Below are 20,160 nucleotides of genomic sequence, written 5' to 3' on the forward strand. Positions count from 1 at the left end.
TATAAAAGTTAAAGCTAAGCAATTCTTGACAGAAAATTACAACAACTGTGTAATTCCATATGACCTCAATGGAGTCTGAGATTTGATACTTACAGCACAAAAAATGAAAAGAAAACACATAAATCACACATCATTCAAATGTAAGTTTCTGTGACATGTTGAGTTTTTAACACTTTTATAAGTAGCATCATATCACATGCATTTTCTTTCAATTGCTTTTCTTATATAAACTTTACAGCTTTGAGATTAATACATTTAAGATTTTGAAATCTAGTTCATTCATTTTTATGGTTGAGGTATATAGTAACTTCCATGAAAGGAATAAATTGCAAAAAAAAAACAACTAAAAACTTTGTGCTTCAAAGTAAAATATCAAGAAAGTGAAAAGACCTCTATAGATAGAACAAACCTGTTGTAAATGATAATCTAACAAGGATTTCTGTGAAGACTATATAAAGATTCTTAAGCTTCAAAATGAAAAGACAAATGTTTTGGGTATACAGGGGCAAAAGAAATGGATAGATATTTTTTTAAAAAAATATTTTTATTACTTATGGATGGACCTTTATTTATTTGCTTATATATGGTGCTGAGAATTAAACCCAGTTCCTCACACATGCCAGGCAAGTGCTCTACCACTGAGCAAAAATCCCAGCCCATGGATAGATATTTCTTTAAAATAATGGATCTGTCTTAACTTTCCTATGTACACAGATGAATACACAACATTGAATCTCCACATCATGTGCATCCTCAGGACTGGGATTCTAATTAAAATAAGATGTAATCTATTTTTGTATAAATATGTCAAAATATACTCTCCTGTCATGTACACCTAAACAGAACAAATAAAAAATAACATTGCTCAGTACTTGTAATCAATAGGAAGATACAAATCAAAACCACATGAGATGCCATCTTACGACCATTACAATGTCTAAAATTAGAGGTGGAAACATAAAGTCTTAGAAAAAATGTGAAGTAATTTGAACTCTCATATACATTTTTGGTGAGAAAGCAAAATGGTACAACTATTATAGAAAAGTTTTTGGTGGTTCTTTATTAAGTGAAACACAGAATTATTCCATAAGCAAGAAATTTCACTCCTGAGTATACACAAGAAGAAATTGAAATCTAGAGTTCACAAACAAGTTTCACAATGTTATTTATAATAGCACTATTTACAATGACCAAAAGGTGGAAATCACTCAAATGTCCATCAATGATGAATGGATAACCAAATTTAGATATATAAATACAATGAAATATTATTTGGTCATAAAATCTGAGGTAATGATATATATTTTACTTGAAAACAAAATGCTATATGATAGGCATTTACATCACAAAAGACTACATATTATATGACTCTATTTTTATAATGTAAATGATATTTTAACAAAGTTGTTATTTAAAAGAGAAAAAGAAATGCTAGTTCACATAGTAATTATTAAAAAAAGTGGATGAAAGACATCTAAATCTCTGATGCTCTTTGCTTTTTTTTTCACAAAGGAATCTTGCGAATCGTTGAGGGAATCAACATTAACTGTCTCTGGCTGTAGCTGGCCCTGTGGTCATGCCCCTGCCAGTCCCTCTTCCACTCAGTGTGAATGAAGATAGTGTGGCATCCTTCCTCTGTGTACCAGGATGTGCTAGTGATTATGCCTGTGCTGTAGGCCCCAAAGATTCTGAGCAGAGAAAACACAGAATATTTAAATCTGTGCCATTTTACCCTCCTTCTGCTACACATGCAGCAAGAAGTAGGACCAGCACAGGTCCACACACTGTCAGAATTATCTGTTGATCAATGGCTAGTTCTTGTTCCTATCACATGCCATGAGGCAGCTGCCCTTGTTCCTGGGGAGTCACAGACACTAGGGTGAGTGAGACTCATATCTCAGATCAAAGAGGAGAGGAGAGGAGAGGAGAGAGAGAAAGAGAGAGAGAGAGAGAGAGAGAGAGAGAGAGAGAGAGAGAGAGAGAGAGACCTATAAGTGAACAAATTACAACAGCAAATGAAGTGTGGATGATTAAGGGGGTTTACAAGATGGCAGGCCAGAGGGAGGCAGAATTCTGCATTGCTCAGTGACCTGGGGTTCAAGTTGTTAGAATATGGCTTCTCTGCCAGCAATATTTCTGCTTTATGCAGGAAGTATCTTGCCTTTCCAGGACTCCAGGCCTCAGCATCAGACCTCAGCATCAGAGTAGGTCTCCCAAATACTAGCCCACGCAAGACTACTGGATACCTGAGTGAGATCATCCATGGCAGTGGCAGCAGCATCCATAAAGAACTTTTGGCCACCAACTCGAGCAGAAATCACAGATGCTGCTTCCATGGAGGATACCTGGATCTTCCCATGAGTAAGAACTCAGTCTGCCACCCCTGTGTGGACTCTCATCTACCAATGTGGGAAATCCCCTGATCACTGTCATCATGGGACTCTGCAGCAGCTGACATAATCACCTATGCACAGTGCCTGCCAGCACCTAGGAAATTCACACAGGCTCTGAAGTCAGCTGACACTGCCAGCCACAGAGTTAGCTGCTGAACTCATCATCCAACACCATCGCCAGGCTTCCTCCACCACAACAGACACCTCACCACTGAAAGCAGGAGCCTCTATCTTGGGTCACCTTTATCACCATCTTACTGGTACTCAGTTTCTAACTCCCCACTCTCCCCATCAGCTGCTAACTCTGCACAATGACACCCTGGTAACTTTCATCATCCTGAGGGCAGAGATACCAGCTAACAACAGAGGACTCCACCTATTGGATGAGAAGGGAAGCAGGAAAGATACTGATAAACAACCATAGCAAGCCCTGTGTCTTTCTTCAATATATTTTTCTTTCTCTATCTCTCTCTCTCCCTCTGTCTCTTTCCCACTCCTTCTGCTTTCTCCTGCCTTCACATCCCTAACATATATGAAACCAAATAGTTTGCATGAATTAGGATTTTGAGGTCTGGGACATCTTAAAAGTGTATTACATTATGTTGTGTATTCTTTTAATACTATTTTATTTTTTAAATTTAAAATTTTTTTTCTTTTTTCCTTAAGGTTCTGCTATTTTAACATTTTTAAATTTTCTTGATATATCTGTGTGTTTGTGTTATGTACTCTATGGTCTTCCCACTTAATTGTCTACCCAAAGGTACTTCCCATCCTTCTACTAATTTCCCTCTTTAGATTTCTCTTTCACACTTTCTAAGGTGTAACAACTCTATAGCCTCACCTCCTACTTCCTCACCATATCATCCTATATCTCACCTCAGGTAAAAACCTACCATCAGAATATGTAAATCCTTTTATAAGCCTACTGAGAATATTATAGAAGTTAATTCACCATTTTTGTACATTGTGAACAAACTGCAGCAAACATTTGTGTTTTTAGAATGTATATTTGTTTATATGGGATCTGATAACATTGTCCTTCACTTCAAAGAAGAGGTATTGGGTTCCTACAGGGGCATAATAAGCCTATAGGGTAAAATAGGTACCACCTATATACACAGTGGTGGAAAAAGGAAAGACACACAAGCAATATTAAAAGACAAAGGAAGAAAGTGCCTCAAACAAATCAAGACACTGCATTATTAGAATGCATGGCTAGCACTGCAGAAGATATTACAGAGGAGGAGTTCAGGATGTACATAATTAAAATGTTCTGTGAAGTAAGAGATCATATAAGAGCAAATACAGGCAGCAAAAAGATCATTTTTAAAAAGAGCTACATCAACAAATAAAGGAAGCAAAAGATTACTTCAATAGGGAGATAGAGGGTTTTTTTTGTAAAAAGACAAAAATCTTGCAATGAAAGAAACAATAAACCAAATTAAGAGTTCAATTCAGAGCATCACTAATAGATTAGACCACTTGGAAGACAGGACCTCAGAAAATGAAGACAAAATATATAATCTTGAATGAAGACCACACAATGAAAATCTTAAGAAACCATGAGCAGAAGATATAATAAATATGGGATACCATAAAAAGACTAAATTTAAGACATTTTGGGATAGAGGAAGGAATGGAGTTTCAAACTAAAGGTATGAGCAATCTTTTCAATGAAATAATATCAGAAAAATTTCCAAACATTAAGAATGAATGAATTGGAAAACCAAATTCAAGAGGTTTACAGGGTGCCAAATGTACAAAATTATAACAGATCCACACCAAGACACATTATAATAAAAATGCCTAATATACAGAATAAGGAGAGAATATTAAAAGTCATGAGAGAAAGGAATCAGATTACATATAGGTGGAAACCTATTAGAATATGTGCAGAGTTTTCAACCCAGACCCTGAAAGTTATAAGGTCCTGTAACAACATATATCAAGCTCTGAAAGAAAATGGATGCCAAGCAAGAATCTTATATCCAGAAAAACTAAGCTTTATATTTGATGATGAAAGTAAAATCTCCCATGATAAATGCAAGTTAAAAAATTTTACAACTCAAAAGTCTTTACTACAGAACATCCTTGGTAAAATATTCCATGAAGAGGAATTGAAAAACAACAATAAAAATCAGAAAATGGAGGTATTGTACTAAAGGAAAAACTAATCAAAAGAGAAAACAAAACAAGTTAAATACCAAAATAAACAAAAATGCCTAGGAATACAAATCATGTCTCAATAATTACCCTGTATGTTAATGGCCTAAACTCACCAATCAAAAGACATAAATTGGAAGATTGGATTTTTAAAAAAGACTCAATTATATGCTGACTCTAAGAGATTCATCTCATTGGAAAAGCCATTCATAGACTGAAGGGGGAAAGTTGGGAGAAACCATACCACTCACATGGACTCTGGGAGCAAGCAGAAGTTTCCATCCTCATATCAAATAAAGTAGACTTCAAGCCAAAGTTAATCAAAAGGGATAAAAATGGACATTACATGCTGCTCAAGGGAACCATACACCAAAAAACATAAAAATTATAAATATATATGCTCAAAACAATGGTACAGCTATATTCATCAAACAAATTCTTCTCAAGTTCAAGAGTCAAATAGGCCACAACATAATAATTTTGGGTGACTTTAACACACCTCTTTTATCACTAGATAGATTTCCAAACAAAAGGTGAACAAACAAACTCTAGAACTCAATAATACAATCAATTACTTAGACTTAACTGACATATATAGAATATTTTAATCTTTAACAAGAGAGTATACTTTCTTCTCAACAGCACATGGATCCTTCTCTAAAACAGACCATGTAATATGCCACAAAACAACTCTTAGAAAACATAAAAAAGTGGAGATACTATGCTGAATTTATCAGATTATAATGGAATAAAATTAGAAATCAATTATAAAATAAGAAATAAAATCCACACCAACACCTGGAAACTAAACAATATGCTATTGAATGAACAATGTGTTACAGAAGACATCAGGAGGAGATTAAAATTTTTTATAGGTGAATGAGAACACAGATACAACATATGAAAATCTCTGGGACACTATGAAACAGTTCTAAGATGAAACCTCATTGCATGGAGTTTATTCTTTAAGAAAACAAAAAGTCAACAAATAAGTGAATTAACACAACATCTCAAAGCCCTAGAACAAGAAGAACGTATCCACACCAAAAACATCAGAAGACAGGATATAATTAAAATCAGAGCTGAAATAAATGAAATTGAAACAAAAGAAACAATTGAAAAAATTGACAGAACAAAAAGTTGGTTCTTTGAAAAACAAATAAAATTGACAGTCACTTAGCCACTATAATGAAGAGAAGGAGAGAGAAAACTTAAATCACTAACATACATGATGAAAAGGGAAATATCACAACAGACACTATAGAAATACAGAAGAAAATTAGAAATTATTTTTAAAACGTATACCCTATTAAAATAGAAAATATCAAAGGCATCGATAAATTTCTAGAGTCATATAATTTGTCCAAATTGAATCAGGATGATATAGAGAATTTAAACCAATCAATTTCAAGTGATAAAATAGCAGACACCACAAAATCTACCAACCAAGAAAAGCCCAGGAATGGATAGATACACATCCAATTTTTACAAGATCTTTAAAGAAGAACTAATACCAATACTATACAATTTATTTCAGGAAATAGGAAAAAGGCAGCACTTCCAAATTCATTCTATGAAGCAAATATCACTCTGATTCCAAAACCAGGCAGACACATCAAAAAAAGAACACTTCAGACCAACATCTCTAATAAATATAGATGCAAAAATTCTCAATAAAATTTTGGCAACAAATACAAAAACATGTCAAAAAGATACTGTGCCATGATCAAGTGGAGTTCATCCCAGGGATGCAAGGTTGGTTCAACATACAGAAATCAATAAATTTATTTCATCACATCAATAGACTGAAAGATAAGAACCATATGATTATCTCAAAAGATGAAGAAGAAGTATTTGATAAAATACAGCACTGCTTCATGTTGAAAATACTAGAAACACTAGGGATAACAGGAACATATCACAACTTTGTAAAAGCTATCAATGCTAAGCCCCAGGTCAACATGATTCTAAATAGAGAAAAATTGAAAGAATTCCCTCTAAAAACTAAAACAAGACAGGGATGCCCGATTTCACCACTTCTATTTAACATAGTTCTTGAAACACTGGCCAAAGCAATTAGACAGATGAAAGAGATTAAAGGGTTTAATTTCATTTTTTGCATATGGATTTCCAGTTTTCCTGGTACCATCTGTTGAAGAGGCTATCTTTTCTCCAATGCATGTTTTTGGCACCTTTGTCTAATATAAGATAATTGTAATTTTGTGGATTAGTTTCTGTGTCATCTATTCTGTACCATTGGTCTACAAGTCTGTTTTGGTGCCAATACCGGTGCTGTTTTTGTTACTATTGCTCTGTAGTATAGTTTAAGGTCTGGTATATTGATGCCATCTGATTCACTCTTCCTGCTAAGGATTGCTTTAACTCTTCTGGGTCTCTTATTTTTCCAGGTGAATTCCATGATTGCTTTTTCTATTTCTTTGAGGAATACCATTGTGATTTTGATTGGAATTGCATTAAATCTGAATAGTGCTTTTGGTGGTATGGTCATTTTGATAATATTAATTCTGCCTATCCAAGAGCAAGGTAGATATTTCTATCTTCTAAGGTCTTATGTGATTTTCTTTCTTTAGGGTTCTGTAGTTTTTATTTGTGTAGATTTTTTTACCTCTTTCTTTAATTTAATTCCCAAGTATCTTATTTTTTTGAAATTATTGTAAATTGGTAGTTTTCTTTCTCAGAGGATTTGTCACTGATATATACAAATGCCTCTGATTTATGGGTGTTGATTTTATATCCTGATACTTTGCTGAATTCATTTACTAGTTCTAGAAGCTTTCTGGTGGAGCTTTTTGGGTCTTCTAGGTATAGAATCATATTGGGAGCAGATAGTGCTAATTAAGTTCTTCATTTCCTATACATATCCCTTTAATTTCTTTTGACTGTCTAATTGCTGTGGCCAGTGTTTTAAAAACTATGATAAATATAACTGATAAAAGAGGACATCACTGTCTTATTCCAGTTTTTAGAAGGAAAGCTTTTAATTTTTCTCCATTTAGGATGATGTTGGCCTGAGGCTTAGCATAGATAGCCTTCATGATGTTGAGATATGTTCTTGTTATCCCTAGTTTTTCTACTGTTTTGAACATGAAGCGATGCTGTATTTTGTCAAATGCTTTTTCTGCACATATTGAAATGATCATATGATTTTAATCCTTGAGTCTATTGTTGTGATGATTAAATTTATTTATTTCCATATGTTAAATGAACCTTGCATCCCTTGGATAAATCCCACTTGATCATGGTGCACGATCTTTTTGATATGTTTTTGTATTCGATTTGCCAGAATTTTATTGAGAATTTTTGCATCTATGTTCATTAGAGATATTGGTGTCTTTGCCTGGTTTTTGGATCAGTGTGATATTGGCCTTAGAAAATGAGTTTGGAAGTGCTACAAAGATAATCTTTACTAATATGGTGCTGGGACAAGTGGACAGTCACAGTTCAACAAAATGAGACAATAAAACTGAACCTTATCTTGTTTAACAATGAACATGACATAGATCATAGATTTAAATGCAAAGCATAAAAGTACAACTTTTAGATGAGAAACAAGAAAAACAGAAGTCAGAAGTAAAGAATTTTCAGATATTATGCTTAAACCACAAAGAAATATTAATATATTAGTCTCCTCCAAATAAAACAATATTTGCTTTTATGAAGACCCTGTTAAAAGGAAAAGACAAGATACACATAAGGACTCTAAAAAAGACACAGCCTTGGGGAACACTTTGTCTGGACGAAGATGACAGTTACAAGAATCTATCCACAGTAGCAAATTTGCAGACATACATAGGCACACATGCATGAGGCACATAAAATACTCATGAAATCTAAATACGTTCTGTGAATTGTATCATTGTCAAAAAGATCTGTTGAGTTGCATTGACAAGTTATGGATTGAGATATCTGTGGGTTTTTTTGTTCTTGTTTGTTTGTTTTAGTGTTAAGCTTATTGAGTTCTTTGTATATCCTGGAAATTAACACTATAAATGAGATGCAGGTGGCAAAGATTTTCTCCTCTTCTCTACATTCTTGGTTCATGTTTTTGATTGATCTTTTGCTGTGAAAGAGTATTGGATTAGTAAAAATTTGAAGGCAAGTAAATTATTAAGTTCTTACAAGGGCTTCAGATGCTGGGCTTGTATCAGTGGAGATTCACCCTGTGTGCTCTTTCCCTTCATCCACATGCCCTTTATGATCCATGCCAGTTAGTCAGGATGCTGTGGCCAGCCCTGGAGTTTTTGAGGACTTGATGAGAGAAGATGAAGACATAGGAAGTGGCAAAGCCTTCTTCTACTTGCTTATAGCATACAAGAATTACAATTATACCTCTGGAGCTGCTTTCACCAAACAGCATTAAGGAAACATCTGCTGAAATTAGCTGAATTCACTCTACCATATCCTGAAGTACATAATCCCATGGGAACACAGTGGTTTAAATGTACTGGACATCCATTTTTCCTAGTCAATAGAATGATGTTGGCAAAGAAATCCGGGTATACACTTCTGCTGAAAACACCTAACAATTAAAAACAAATTAATCATCCCCCAAGACTTTACACTTGTAGATAAAATTAAAATAAACAGAGGACAAATCATTTCCCAATCGGTTTATTTCCATCTCTCATCTTTTTTTTTCAAATGCACATGATAAACCCCAAATTTATATAAAGGTTTTTGACTTTTAATCAAATTGATTATCTTTAAAGGAGTTAAAGCCATGCATGGTGCTTATATTAGAAGGGTTTGGAGTTATGCCTCCTCTGCATTATTAAATGTTTTGTAAGAAAGGAAAGTTGGAAAAGGGAGGATTGACTAGGCACTGGATGAAAGTTGCGACCAGGAGTTTCTGGGTCTTCGTAGACTGAGAAAAGTCAGGAGTGTGGTGTTCTTGGCTTTGAGTCCTGACACCAGGTGACATATGGGACCCTTGACAGGAGTAGGGGCCGCCATAAGCTTTATGATAATTAGATACCAGTAATACATGTGGACTGGCATTGTCCTCATGCAGTGGGGTGCCTTATGCCAACAAGTATATCTAAGAAAACTTTCCAGAATACTCACTCACACATTTTCCCATATTTTCATGATATTGGGTTCTTATTTCCAAAAATCCTGGGAAGAGGGAAAAGAGAAATTATATTGTTATTTTGAACATATTGAATTCTGATTCTAGTTGTTTCCAATCCCTTGGCATCAGACATATTGTGAAATGCTGGAAAATCAGCCTGAAGCACCTATTCAAAGACATCTGAAGGCAAAGGAGAGAAAATAGAAAAAAATATTTGAAAAGGGAGTTTAGAGTGTATCTTGAATTTTCTTGAATTATTGGACATATTGAAGGAATATATATATATATATATATATATATATATATATATATATATATATATATATTTCTATGTCACTCAAGCTGTCCTTGAATTTGTTATTCTTCTGCCTTAGCCTTCAGAGTAGTTGGGACTGCAGGTATTTGCCACTGTTTGGCTAGTTATCTTTGAGTATAAATATTAAGCAACTCTTTGTTTCTGTAGCATTATTGTGTGAGATTTTTGTTTCTGTAATTCTGCCAACTTTTGAGTTCTTTCCTCCACATGAATGTGAGGAAACTAAAACTGAGGAAAAGTGAGTGAATTTCCCAGGAATATTCACAATGACACTTTACTTGTTTTTTTTCCAGATTTTTTCACTTATCTTATGAATCCCCTAGAATACTGGTAAAATTAGGAAGTTAAAGGCACCAGGGAATTTAATTTTACAAAGTTTATATGATTGTTTTGATTCATATTTTCACTGCTATGACCAAAAGAACTGAAAAAAAAAAACAATGTAGAGAAGGTAAAATTTATTTGGCTTACTGTTTCAGAGGTCTCATTTTGAAGTTGGTTGATTCCTTTTGTTCTGGTCTAATGTGTGGCAGATCAACATGGCAGAAGAGTTTGATGGAAGAAAGCAGCTCAGGGCACAGCACCAGGAAGCAAAGTGAGAATGCCACTCACCAAGGACAAAATATAAGCTCCAAAGACAGCGCCCAGTGACACACCTCCTCCAGCCACACCCTACCTGCTTACAGTTATAACAGTTAATGCACTGATCTCGTTAAGACAATCACTTTATTTCTGATTTTTTTTTGCATTGTCTCACACATGAGCTTTTGGGGGACACTTCATATTTAAAACATAACAGTGGTCCTCAAACATGTTGTTGAGTGAGAACAAATGAATGATGAATGACAAAATGGAGTCAACTTCAAGTTTCCTAGCTCAGTGTAGAAAAGAAGGGAAATTGGCACCAATACACACAGGAGTCAGCAAATTAAATACTTGCTCTAAGTTTTTGCTTTGACACTTAAAAGTAAAACTTCATATTGCTAAGTTTCAGAGGTGATATTTTCAAGCTGCAAAGGGAGTCCCCAATAATGGGGATCTTAGCTCCTATCTAGTAAGTAGTTGACTGGGGAAGTATGAAAAGGAAATGATTGCTCTTACAGAGGGAACAGCAGTAAAGAATTCTCAGATGGATGTTAGGTCTCAGAATTATAGAATTAGAATGTAATTTTTAAAAAGTCACAGATTTGGGGGAGAGGAAATCTGAGCATAGAGCAGCTTTTCTTCTGATCTTCTGAAATAGATCTCATTAATTTCACTTCAGGAGTCAGGCCTTGAGTCAAACACCTAACTGGATTAACCACAAAGTCTTGGTTAAAATTCACATTCCTTATGGAATATGTTACATTCAATTCAGTGACCTTATATTTTAATAATTTTAAAAATCATCCAATTTCTACTGATTTTATATAAGTGATTCTGCCTTTGTTGAAAAACAAAACTCATCTTGTGGACCAATGGTACAGAGTGAAAGACATAGATATAAACCTATGTAAATACAGTTATTCATACTAGAAAAAGGCACCAAAACATACATTGGAAGAAATATAGCATCTTCAACAAATGATGCTGGGGGAGCTGGAAATCCACATGTAAGAAATAAAATTAAATCTCTTTCCAATCAAAGTGGATCATGGACCCGAATTACTCCAAAGACCCTTACCTAATAGAGGAAAAAATAGGTCCAAATTTTCATTATGTAGGATTAAACCCCACCTTCCTTAACAAGACTCCTAAAACACAAGAAATAAAATCAAAGATTAATAAATGGGATGGTCTCTAAGGAAAATGCTTCTTCTCAGCAAAAGAAACAAAGAATGAGGTGAACAGACAACCTATATTTTTGTGAGCAAATTTTTGCCACACACACATCATAGCACTTATATTCAGGATATATAAAGAACTCAAAACACTTAACATCAACAAACAAACAAACAACACAATCAATAAATGGGCTAAGGAGCTGAACAGACATTTCTCAGAGGTTATATAGTTGATCAACAAATAGATGAAAAATGTTAACATCTTTAGTAATCAGAGAAATGCAAATCAAAACTACTCTGAGATTTCATCTCATGACAGTCAATATGGCAGTTATCAAGAATACAGGCAACAATAAATGTTGGCAAGGATATAGGGGAAAATGCACAGTCATACATTGCTGATGGGACTGCTAATTGGTGCAAACAATCAAGAAAGAAGTATGGAGATTCCTTAGAAAACTTGGAATGGAACCACCATTGGACTCAGATATCCCACTCCATGACCTCTACCCAAAGGACTTAAAATCAACATAATATAGTAATGCAGCCACATCAATGTTTATAGCAGCTTAATTCACAATAGCTAAATTTTGGAAGAAATCTAGATGCCTTTAAATAGATGAATGGATAAAGAAACTGTGGTAAATATACAAATAGAATACTACATAGCATTAAAAGAATAGTATCATGAAATTTGAAGGCAATTGGATAGAGTTAGAGAATATCATGCTAAGTGAAGTAGGCCTATGCCAAAATCCAAAGGTTGAATATTCTTTCTGATAATTGGATGCTCATCCAAGACAGGGGGTTGGGAGACATGGGAAAAATGTAAGAACTTTGATTGGGCAAAGGATAGGCAGGAAGAGCAGGGTGTGGAGCCCAAGAAATATGGTGGAATGAGATGAACATCATTACCCTATATACCCTAGATACAACAATCACCTTGCAGTAGTGCAGAAAGTTCCAAAGAGAGGCAGAGGTGTTAGCCCAGGCATTCTCATTTTCTTAAATAGACCATGTGACGATGTTCTGTTTTTATAAAGTGAAAGAGAAACCCAGATCATCATGACTGTCATTCTATAGATAAGGGACTGGCCAGTCTCTGACTGAAAAACTGGACCAGGCAGTGAAGGATATAACATGTAGGTGAGACATAATAATGAAAACTCCATCGGCATGTTCTCTCCTTTCCAACTCCAGTTAGAGAACACCCCCTCCCAACCCCAAAAGCACAATAATTAGCTAAAAGAAGTTTAGTCTTCATGGCCCAAATTCTTGGGTTCATACTTGATAAACATTCCCATAAGTTAATATTTCTGTTGTCCTGAGAGGTCCAGGCTGGTGTTCTGGCAGGGCATTTTGTTTGCTATGTCTCTTTGGTCTCTTGACTCTTCCTTAATGTGCAGAATTCTAGTCTAGGTAAAAAAAAAGGTGAGGAGGACTGATGTTTTGACATGATTTTGATAATGAGATTTTGGGTAACCAAGTCCACTCAATTACAGGGAATCCACTGAGAGAATATGGTGACATTTTTTCCTTGCAATTTGTTCACAAAACATTTATGCTTTTTCTTCTCACTATGCCATGTCCCTGGTTCAGCGCCCAGCACTACTTTAAATCTGACTTCACATGGGCACTTAGAAACAGTCATTTTATTCTTATTTCTATTGAATGAAAAATGTGTCATTTTAAAAAAGTAAGACTCCATTGGCTTCACACAAATGTGAAATCTTTTGAGTGACACCCAAGTCTGTTGTCAGATAAACAGATTGACTTGAGCCATAAGGAAGGCTTATTTCCCTTACATCCTTTAAGTGCTACTTTGAGGAATGAATGACTGAAAAATCATCTCCAGACCACTCCTCTCCTTATTGAGTCTGTTTCTTCAACTGGAGATGGGCAAATGGCTCACACCGCCAGACATGCTTATGTTCACCAAAGTGGTCAATCACCAAGGAATTTGTTTATTGCCTCCATACATGAGTATTTAGAGCAGAGGACACCATACTTTAACTCTCTTTGTAAGAAAATATACAAAGGCTGGTGCCCCGTTGGGCTGAATAATCAGCAATTCAGTTGTGTCAAGTTGAACAGCCCCATTCCAGGGTATTCTGGATCCTAAAACTCCTGCCCTTCCACAGCTTTACTCAAAGATGAGAGACTAGGAAATGAAGAAAATGGGAAGAAGAGATTTCTGCCAGCTGCTTTAATTATGAAATATCTAGTTGTGTATAGGTAGTCCCATAGTGGCAGAGAAGGAGAGTGTTGCAAGTATAAATGGCTCAATAGCCCTGCAATTCCATTCAGCTACATGGAAGAACCTTCCAAAGTTTAGGTACAGTCCTGTTGACATAGCAGAAAATATGCAACATAAAATAAGAACCCATGATGAGTTCCAAACAGTTGCAATAAAAACTTGATGCTACATCTTTAGAGGAGAATGTTGAAGGCAGTATAGGTTTCATACACTTATGTACAAATCATGTAACTAAATAGAAGAAAATTAAGCGTCATCAATTTATTAGAAAATGTTATTGAGGAGAGGATTATGCCACCATAACACCCTGAATTAATACCTTTACTTTCAGAGAATTGAAACTGAATCTACACTTTCCTTTTTCATGCTATTGTGATTCTCTACTCTTAAGAGTGAAATTCAGACAGAAGTCAATATAACTAGCATGGAATCTCTCCTACACACACATCAAAGTAATGTCTCTCCCTCTACTTCAAGATATCATGATCTCATTATTAAGAGCAATTTCCTATGAGATGATATTTATTCATGTTTTCATGCTGGAGTATAGAGAAAAAACTATAAAATCAAATTCTCTTTGGGGTGTTTTTCAGGCTTCTTGCAGATTTCATATTGGGGGAAATGCAACTCTTTACTGATGTTAATCAATATAAAGCAAGAATAAGACTTCTTAAAATTTCTGTCAGGTATTCTTTGCTCTAAATACTCATCATTTGGAAAGAAACAGTATTGTGTACTGCTTAGTGTAAAAATTGAGTTGTAGGAGGGAGGAAGTGCCAGGAGTGGTTCACAGAAAACAGGAATTTTTGCAGTTAGCCTTCTGGGGAGTCTCAGGTATAATTGGTTCATTCTATAAATAGTGCTAGGGGCAGGAGGAGTAAGGAATCACCACATGCATAGGAGCTATTCCTTTTACATTTGTTTTTCAGAAAATGAAAACCCAGAAAATAAAGCCAAAACCCAAGCAAACTGGTTGTCCCTGAAATTCCCAAAACTCCAAAGTGTGAATTTTCCACTGTGCATGGTAATAACTCATTCATTATCTGTATATGTTTAATTCTGGTTCATTACACTAGGTGCAAACTCAGAGGAAATCAGATCATCCCCAGGAACAAACCTCACCACCAATCCCTCTACCCACAGGAATATGGATTTAGAGGTGGGGAGGAGCTCAAACAGTCAACCTAAGATGAAGAGGAACTTTATAAGTGTTTATAGTAATTTCAAGTGCATTATCTCTTTGATCTTCCAAACATAAGGGAAACAGGAACCTGATTAGGCCTCCAACTCCAGGGTTCCAGAGGAGAGGAGGCTAGACAGCAATTAAGAGTGAAATTCAGACAGAAGTCCAATATAACCTGAATGGACTTCTTTCTGAATTTCACTCTTAATTGCTGTCTAGCCTCCTCTCCTCTGGAGTTGGGGGCCTAATCAGGTTGGTGTTTCTAATGTTGCTCCTCATAAGTAGAGGAGCACAAGGCTGATAGCTAGGAGGACTCAGGTCTCTATGGAAGAATTTAGGATCAGATACATCACCACTTTTCTTCAACACTTCTGTCTTCTGAATTTTCCTTTTAGCTCTGGGGGCTGCTGTGTGGAGAACTGTGCCTGCAGAGCATCCCTTCTGTGCCCAGCTGTGCAAGGCCAGTTTATGTGCTGGGAAATGAGGTGAGACAAGAGTTTCAGCCAGAGGAAAGGCCACTCTCTCCATTTCCTGAAATTGGATGGTCAGGTGCCCTCTTTGCAGTTAGCAAAAAATCATGCACTGTCTTACTTGGACCTTTTATAATTGGAACTTCAAGAAGCTACCTTTGGTAAATGCAGTGACTCTGAGGTCCACAGCTGTTCAATGGGTAACTAAAAGCAGGATAAAGCTTGGTGTTCTGCCTTCATTGTGTATCATTTACTAACTTAACATTTTTTATCATCCATGCTTGGTTTATATCACATCAAATTATTAGGTATGTCTCATGGCTCAAAGTCAGGTATAATCCATAAAAAAGAAACACAGAATCTCTGCATATCACAACACAGGAAGTAAAATAAATAGATCATATTGCATTAGACAATGACTAAAGTGATTTGATAAGGTCATTAGTGACAATTTTAAATATAAAGATGCTTTCAGAGAAGAAAATGCTTTTCCTCAGGGAATGGAAATTGTTTTTTTTTTTAATTAATTTATTTTTTGTTGGTTGTTCAAAACATTTACAAAGATTGCAGAATCACACCGGTTACACATCCACATTTCTACATAATGCCATATTAGTAACTGTTGTATTCTGCTACCTTTCCTATCCTCTACTATCCCCCCTCCCCTCCCCTCCCATCTTCTCCATTTTTGACTGTTCAGTTCTGCACATAGACATGTTTATCATTTAAGATGTGCTCATCTAAAAACTGGAAATACCACATTTAGTAACCCAAATTTACTTAACCTATCTGATACCCCCTTGAAAACTGAGGCAAGATGGAGGGAACATTCAATCATCAGCTTTTACATTACCTTGTTCCAGAGACCTGGTGTGGTGCCTAGAAGTTTTCAGTCATTGTTCAATTCCTTCCAAAAATGACAGAGCATTATAGACAGATCACAATGAGGATACTCTTCCCTCAATAGGAGTAATCATTTCATGGGACCTATAATGCCCTTTTTAGCATTTAAGGTCTGGTATATGAACATACTGTGCAGTAAGTTAAATTTACCAACTTCAAGAGATAAGGACTTCTCACAGTGCTAGAACTGAGATAATGATTCATCAGACTACAGTTTGGCCAAGACTACTTAAAAATGCATACTTCTTTCCCACTTCTGTAAGTCTTCTTCTATTTAAACCTTCAGGTAATATCAGCACCCTGAAGATATGCCTAAAACATGTATTCCCATTGCGGCTGGTATTAAAGTTCTTTTCTTGATTTTCACAATTACCATTTGGGTTTGTTTTGAGGGATGAGTGGCCAGACCTGGCTTTTGTACCTGGCCTGGAACTCTTGTAATACATTTAGTTCATATATTGTGGGAAATCAATAAATCACTGTGTAATTGGTAATGTCATAGGTTATTTGATATCATGAGAAATCGAAGCAAACCACTAGCATTAAATCTCCTTATTCTGTGTCTGCAAAATAGCTGTTGTTGTTAAAAACAGACTTTCATCAAAACAAAATGTTTCATCAAACATTCTTAAATCTTTGCCCACACAGTTTCATCTGCCTAGTGTGATTTTGTGCCTCATAAAAGATTCCTGCTTAGCCTACAAAACAAATCTCCTATAGTATCTATTTGGTACATAGAGTCTTTCCTTATTTATCTCAAACAGTAGAACAATTTCTATTTTGCCTGTAGTCTGGAGGCTGGAAGATTGCACATTCAAACCAACCTCAGAAATTCAGTGAGGTCCTAAGCAATGTAGCTAGAACCTGTCTCAAAATAAAACATAAAAAGAGAAGAGTAGTAGAATGAATCACACATTATTACTCTATGCAAATGGTTACACAACCCACTTATCTCTACAAAGTGTACAAGCAGTAGATTCATTCTACTATCCTTCTTACCTCATATCCCCTCCCCTCCCTTCACTCCTTTCTGCCTAATCCAAAGTAATTCTATTCTTCCCTAACACCAAAACTTTATTGTGTATTTGTATTTGCATATCAGAGAAAACATTCGCCTTTTGGTTTTTCTGGGATTGGCTTAGCACAATATTTTCCAGCTCCATTCATTTACTGAAAAATGTCATAATTTCATTCCCTTAGGCTGAGTAATATTCCGTTGTGTATATATAACACTTTTTCTTTATCCATTTATCTATTGAAGGGAACCAAGTTGGTTCACTATTTGGCTATAAATCTCTGCTCTAAGTACGTGGTTGGGATAAATTCTGTGAAGTAAAAGAATTCTTTACTGAAGCTTGCAGCAGGATTTGACTCATTCATCGTTTTTTTTCCTCAAATCACTCCTCCTTTGAAAAATATAAAACAACAGAATCAATGGGACTAGAGGCATGGAAAGTCTGATTGTGCCTGGATCTCTTTCCTCACAAGGGAGAAATTGACCTAAGAGGTCCAAAAGCCTTGTTATCTCAATCACAAGACCCACTCAGCACTACCTGCCTATCTCAGGCTTGGCATGAAACACACACCTTCCTCATTATTCTAATTATCTTGTATATTATAGTCCCCAAATTTCTCTAGTTCTTGCAGAAACCAAGAGATCCTATGATTAGGATGCATAAAATGTGGAATAATCTGGAACTAAAAGATGACACACGGGCCACAGATGTCCTGAGCTAGAAAATCTAGAGAGGGTCTCTGAATTGGGAGTGCAATAAAAAAGGCACCATATACAGAAATCAATAACTCAGGAAAGAATATCTACCATTTATTTACTTATCTATATTGTTTATTTTGTCTTTTTATATATACATGACATTAGAGTGTGTTTTGACATTACACATACATGGAGTGTAACTTTTTAATTAGAATAACATTCTTGCGGTTGTACATGATGTGGAGTTTTATTGGTCTTGTATTCATATATGTACATAGGAAGGTGATGTTCAATTAGTTCTAATGTCTTTCCTAGTGTATGTTTTTTTTTGTTGTTGTTCTAATAACTTCTACTTTATTAACTGGCACAATCCGTCCAACAACTCTATGAGATTTGTGTGGTTATAGTCATTATTTTATGAATGAGTAAACTAAGTCCCACAAAGTTTAACTCACCCACCCATGGTTACCTAGCTAATTACTACCAGAGTCACTGTTCTAATTTAAATCATCTAACTCTAGTGCCCAGGGTCTTAACCTTGCAACCTGGGCTCAGCCTCACCTACTGCCACACAGGATGAGTTAAGGGAATGGAATGTGGCCCAGATCTTCTGAAAGTGTTGTACCCAGAGCTCTGGCTCCTACAAAGGCACAAGTTGAAGATACCATAGTAGCCCCATGGGGGACATCCTATCTCCCCTCCTCACTCTGGTAGAGGAAACCTTCTGAAGATTTTGAGTTTAAGAGTAAGAAGATTTCATCATTGCTGCTCACTTCCTACTCCATCCCTGAGCCTTTCTTCTTTTGAAAATAACCAATAAGTGAATAGAGTACCTCAAAGTTTTGAAAGCTCATTTACATTTCCCTTAATGATGGATCCTATGTATACTCTGTAAGACAACTAGTGTTGGGTTATTTTAATTCCCCTGTTATAACTGTGAAACCAACAGTGAAGAAGAAAATTGCCGAGGCAATTTAATCCTGAAGTGGGGCCCTGGAGCCAGAGCTTGTGATTCCAAATTGTGCTGAAGGTACAAGGGATTCTCTCAAAAACCTGGTTAATGTGTCAGCCTCACATAGGTTAAATATTTATTTCCACACCTCTCAGAATACTCTCAACATAGTTATGAAATGGTGCAGAACTACTTGTGAACACAAATCCACAGAGAGCCTTTATTTTGTTACTAAATGTGAATTCACTGAATTTCTGGAGTCAGCAGACAGTAAGAGGTAGAAATAGTTTAGTCATTTTATAATCTGAATCATTTTGATAGTCAGGAAAGCAGGAAGCAAATGAGGACAAAGCCAATAAATCAAAGAGAAATCAGAATTTATGATAGAGCAAATGAATAAGGAGAAGATGAGCATCATGGGGTCATGTTGAAAAGAACTGCAAAGCCTGCACACTCTCCCCTCCACATGGGACAGTGAGCTTTTAACTTGCTTGATGGGACTGCAGGCTGCTCTTTTTCAGGGAATGCCCTGCTCACCACCAGGTAGAGCCTTGTAAAATGGGTCTTTTAATATTTATTTATTGATTTTTGTACTCAGACTTTTTACTTTTTATTTTGAATCCGGTCTTTGTAAGTAGGTCAGGACCTCAATAAGTTGCTAAGGCTGGCTTTAGACTTGCAATCCTCCTGCCTCAGCCTCCTGAGTCACTTGGATTACAGGAGTGTACCACGATGCACAGCTAACATTTCTCTTGTACTAAAATCTTTCAAAATGCTATCGACACCTACAGAATAAACCAAATTGCCTTCAGCAACACCTGATTCTTCTTCACCAGGACACACAGGCCTCTTCTATTGAGAGCCACAGCCAAAGGGGCCCCAGAAAACTTCCAGCTACCAGCAAACTTCCAGCTGCCGGCTGATGATCGGCTCACAGCGGCCCCAGCAACATCT

At 35.9% G+C, this 20,160-nt stretch overlaps 2 long non-coding RNA genes across 2 annotated transcripts; both read right to left on the reverse strand.

The window, feature by feature from the left end:
• Positions 1 to 1,034: 1,034 nt before the first annotated feature.
• Positions 1,035 to 15,313, reverse strand: LOC144367451 (uncharacterized). Its single transcript, XR_013426838.1, has 3 exons — positions 10,436 to 15,313; positions 9,642 to 9,692; positions 1,035 to 9,096 (listed from the first exon to the last, which is right to left on the reverse strand). It is a non-coding gene; the product is annotated as an uncharacterized LOC144367451 (long non-coding RNA).
• A 237-nt stretch (positions 15,314 to 15,550) lies between these two features.
• On the reverse strand, positions 15,551 to 16,694 carry LOC144367055 (uncharacterized). Its single transcript, XR_013426264.1, has 2 exons — positions 16,491 to 16,694; positions 15,551 to 15,640 (listed from the first exon to the last, which is right to left on the reverse strand). It is a non-coding gene; the product is annotated as an uncharacterized LOC144367055 (long non-coding RNA).
• Between the last annotated feature and the right edge of the window lie 3,466 nt (positions 16,695 to 20,160).

This window comes from Ictidomys tridecemlineatus, chromosome 10, assembly GCF_052094955.1.
Source record: "Ictidomys tridecemlineatus isolate mIctTri1 chromosome 10, mIctTri1.hap1, whole genome shotgun sequence".
NCBI lineage: Eukaryota > Metazoa > Chordata > Mammalia > Rodentia > Sciuridae > Ictidomys > Ictidomys tridecemlineatus.